The sequence below is a fragment of the Gossypium hirsutum genome, chromosome A04 (assembly GCF_007990345.1).
Source record: "Gossypium hirsutum isolate 1008001.06 chromosome A04, Gossypium_hirsutum_v2.1, whole genome shotgun sequence".
Classification (NCBI taxonomy): Eukaryota; Viridiplantae; Streptophyta; class Magnoliopsida; order Malvales; family Malvaceae; genus Gossypium; species Gossypium hirsutum.
Genome location: NC_053427.1, coordinates 60,465,310 through 60,469,900, shown reverse-complemented (window position 1 = coordinate 60,469,900; position 4,591 = coordinate 60,465,310). Strand labels below are relative to the sequence as shown.

At 40.2% G+C, this 4,591-nt stretch overlaps 1 non-coding gene across 1 annotated transcript; it reads right to left on the bottom strand.

Annotated features, from left to right (window-relative positions):
- Nucleotides 1-1,094: 1,094 nt before the first annotated feature.
- LOC121228769 (small nucleolar RNA R71) lies at nucleotides 1,095-1,201 on the bottom strand. Its single transcript, XR_005926344.1, has one exon. It is a non-coding gene; the product is annotated as a small nucleolar RNA R71 (small nucleolar RNA).
- Between the last annotated feature and the right edge of the window lie 3,390 nt (nucleotides 1,202-4,591).

Here is a 4,591-nt window from a genome sequence, read left to right as displayed (position 1 = left end):
AATTATACATATTTTTACCCTATGTTTAATGCATTTTATGGATGATTTCTCATTAGAATTGGTGAATTCGATGCTCCTAATGCTTTAATTTCATGTTTTATACTTAGGAGAGCGTAGGAGAGCGAAAGGAAAGAGAAACAGGCCAAAAACAAAGAAAATGGGCCAAAGTATGAAATCAACACAGCCTGGACCTCCTCACACGGGCAGACCACACGGCCGTGTCAATTTGGCATGCTCGAGCACGGCCTGAAGTAATCGAACACGGGCATGTGCCATGGGCGTGTCCCTGCCAAGCCCAAGTTGAGTTCAATTCGGAAAAGGCTAATTTTGAGGGCTTCTAGGCATTCCAAAGCCTATAAATACACCCTAGAAAAGGAAGAAAAGGGGAGACGGAGAAGAGGGAGTAAGGAATGCTCAATTTTTATTACTTTAGCAATTTATTTTTCTTGCAATTTAATTTAATTTTATTATTATTATTTATTAACCTACTCTTTCTTTCTCTTGGCAGGTTTTTATAGTTTATGACAAGAAGAAACCCGTCGGGACCATTACTTTTTGACGAAGAAATCGATCGTACAGTTCGTAGAAACCAAAGAGAAATAAGGCACAGCTTAAGATACATGGAGATCAAGCAAGAAGACGATACTCAACGCCTAACCGAAGAGATGGCTGAAAACCAAGGCAATCAGCTACCTCCTGCAATTGCGGTTAATCAAAATCCTACTCCACGCACTATGTATGATTATGCTAAACCTTCTTTAACAGGAACTGAATCCAGCATAGTTAGACTTGCTGTAGCTGCAAATACTTTTGAACTAAAACCTAACACTATTCAAATGATACAACAATTTGTTCAGTTTGATAGTTTGCAGGATGAGGATCCCAACGCTCATTTAGTCAACTTCTTAGAACTATGTGATACATTTAAAATTAATGGCGTTTCTGATGATGCCATACATCTTCAGTTGTTTCCCTTTTCATTGAGGAACAAAGCTAAACAATGGTTGAACTTGTTACCACGAGGGTCAATTACTACTTGGGAACAAATGACCGAAACATTTTTACTAAAATATTTTTCGCCGGCTAAAATTGCTAAATTACGTAATGACATGTCTTCTTTTGTGTAGATGGATTTAGAAACACTTTACGATGCATGGGAGAGATACATGGACCTTCTGATAAGGTGCCCTCACCATGGGTTACTACTTTGGCTCCAAGTACAAACATTTCACAATGGTCTGAATCCTTTGACTCGGCAAATGGTTGACGCAGCGGCGGGCGAAACCATCAACAATAAAACACAAGAAGATGCCTACTAGTTTATAGAGGAGATGTCACTGAATAACTATCAGTGGCAAGTCATGAGGACAAAGCCAATGAAAACAGCCGGTGTTTACAACGTCGATTCGGTCACCATGCTCTCTAACTAGGTAGAACTCTTAAGTAAAAAGATTGATGGTTTTCTTAATTCTTCACAGGTTCACCCAGTAATACAGTGCGAAGCAAGTAGCAATGGAACAAACCATTCGGAATACCAACCTTATGGTCACAGCATGGATAACGAGCAATTAAACTACATGGATAATAATCCTCGACCTCAAAACAATCCATGTAGTAACACTTATAATGCAGGTTGGAGGAACCACCCCAATTTCTCGTGGGGCAGTCAAGGAAATCAAAGACCACAACATCCTCCGAGCTACCAATAACCACCCTGCCAACAGGAAAAGATGCCAAACCTTGAAGAGATGCTCTCAAAGTTTATATCAGTGTCAGAAACCCATTTTCAGAACAGTAAGACAACACTTAAAAATCAACAAGTGTCGATCCAAAGCCTCAAAACTCAAATAGGTCAGCTTTCCAAACTAATCTCTGAACGACCACAAGGTAGTTTGCTAAGTAATACCGAACCTAACCCAAGGGAACAACTCACTGCAATTAATATTCAAGATGGCGAAGGAGTCGTTGAGCCTAAACCAGAACCGAGGCAAGAAACTGTGGTAAGCAAAGGTCAAAGTGAGGTAGATCAAAATACAAACAAACCAGTGACTGTCGAATATAAACCTCATGTGCCATACCCCAACGCAACAAGGAAAGACCGCTCAGATGAACAATTTGGTAAATTGCTTAGACTCTTAAAAAAATTACATATTAACTTACCATTTATTGAAGCTCTATCGCGGATTCCAAACGCAATGAAATTTTTAAAGGAGCTTTTAGCAAATAAGCGGAAGTTGGACAAGGCGTCACATGTGGAGTTGGACGTAGTTTGCTCGGCCATTCTCCAAAATAAACGACCCAACAAACTAGAAGACCCAGGGAGCTTTACTCTTCCTTGCTTAATTGTTAGTTTAGATGTTAATCATGCATTAGCTAATCTAGGGGCTAGTAACAACATCATGCCTTACAAAATGTTTCAACAATTAGGTCTAGGGAAACCCGAATAGACTAGGATGAGCATTTAATTAGCAGATAAAACTTTAAGATTCCCTAGAGGTATTATTGAAGATGTGCCAGTTAAAATCGATAAATTTATATTTCTCGTTGACTTTATTGTTCTAGACATAGAAGAGGATAGCAGCACTCCCTTAATTTTAGGAAGGCCATTTTTAGCAACTATTAAAACCATCATTGATGTTGGCACAAGTGAACTCACACTCTGGGTGAGAGACGAAACAATCACCCTTCAAGCTTGCAATTCTGGCAACACATCAGGAATTGAAGGTGATCGTTTAAACCATTCTACTAAAACTAACAATATGGTGCAACATATTTTGCAGAAAATGAGTCTGAAGGAAGCACAGGAGTCGTTCTCAAGCACTAGTAGAGGACCTATTCATGAAGATCAAAGATTACAAATTGAGGAACTCGATGAATGGCGAACGCACAAACCAAGAACACCCGAAAAACCCAAACTACGATGCTGATACCTCTCCAAATCAACTTAAGGTTGGTGATAAGGTCTTATTAGATGCTGCAGATCCCCACATTGTCACTACCACACCGAATGAGGAAATCCCTCTTACGGTACTCAGTATTTTTCCATTCGGTACAGTGGAGGTGAGTCATCCCAAGTTCAGCACTTTTAAGGTAAACAACACCCGATTAAAACCTTATTTTGATGAGATTGATAGCAGGAATGAGGAGTATAAACTCCTCAAACCGCCATGACCATTCACTGGAGAGGTAAGTCGAGCTTAGAATATAAATAAGTGCTTCTCAGGAGGCAACCCGAGCACTAACAATATTAATTTCTTTAAATTTTGGTATTTAACTCCTAACTTATTAATAGAAATCTTGAATACAGGTGTTTCCACAGAGACACAGCCAAGCACACGGGCGTGCTTAAGGCCGTGTGAAAATAGGGCAAGGATTTCCCCAACACGGGCTACGATAAAATGCCACGGCCGTCCGATATGGTCGTGGTTGAGCCTGCCAAAACAGCACAAGCGTGCGACACGCCCATGTGGAACACCCGTGGTCGAACCTGTTAAATTAACATGAGCGTGGGGCTTGCACACATGGGCGTGGAAGAAGTGAACGAAGCTAGACACTGCCGTGCAACACGGCTGTGTGAACCCACACGCCCGAGGAACATGGGAGTGTACTAAATGCCAGACGTGCCCAAATTTAAAATTCGCGAATCACACGGGCTGAAATTGGAGACCACGAGCATGTGCCCTGGCTGTGTGGCCCAAAGTCTATATATACCCTACACTATTCACTTTCCTCCCTATTCAAAACCCCTAAACCTAGCCGCTACAACTCTACACAGCCTCCCTGCCACACCCGTGTGCCGCCTACAACTCCATTCTCGATGCCAAATGTCTCCCCTTAGTGTTTGCTAACTCCTTTTTCTTTTATTGCATTGATTTATAATGCTATTTATCATATTAATCTATATTTTTCAAGTTATTTCCATATTGATAATCACATAAATTTCATTTATCAAACAAGTTATCATCTTTCTCATGTTTAAAATCTTACTCAGTACATGATTCCTACACTTCATTCAATTAGTTAGAAGTGAATATTCTTGGCTAGGATAGTTTAAATAATCATGCATGTTTTGTTGACATCTCTTTTCATTCATATAGTATTTTGCATTCCGTTCCTCTCCATTTTTACTTATATTACCATGCTCATGCCACAAAGAAATGGGTCATTGAACTTATTGTTTTAATTGAATTTAGTAATTGTGGCTGAATATAGTTATGCATTTTCCTTTTCGAATTTAGTCCCATTCCTTTTATATATTATAAATTGTCCACTCATCAAAAGACGAATTGATGTTTCCACTTGCAGGTACACAATGTCGCCTTCAAGAGGAAAGAAAACCACTGTACCTGCTTCAAAGAAGAGGAAGGAATTTCCTTTATCGCAGGTCCAACCGTGAAAATTTGTCACCCTCTTCTACAGTTTCCCCGAGGGCCTCAAGAAGAACTTTTTCAGATACTTCGGGCCCAACCTTTAATTGTAGGCCGTTGTATCGACTAGGCTACCGTAGACAAGTTCAGATGGCTGATACGATTCGGGCCGTTTTAACCACCGACCCTTGGGAGCTGTTCTTTAGGATCATCGAACCAACATA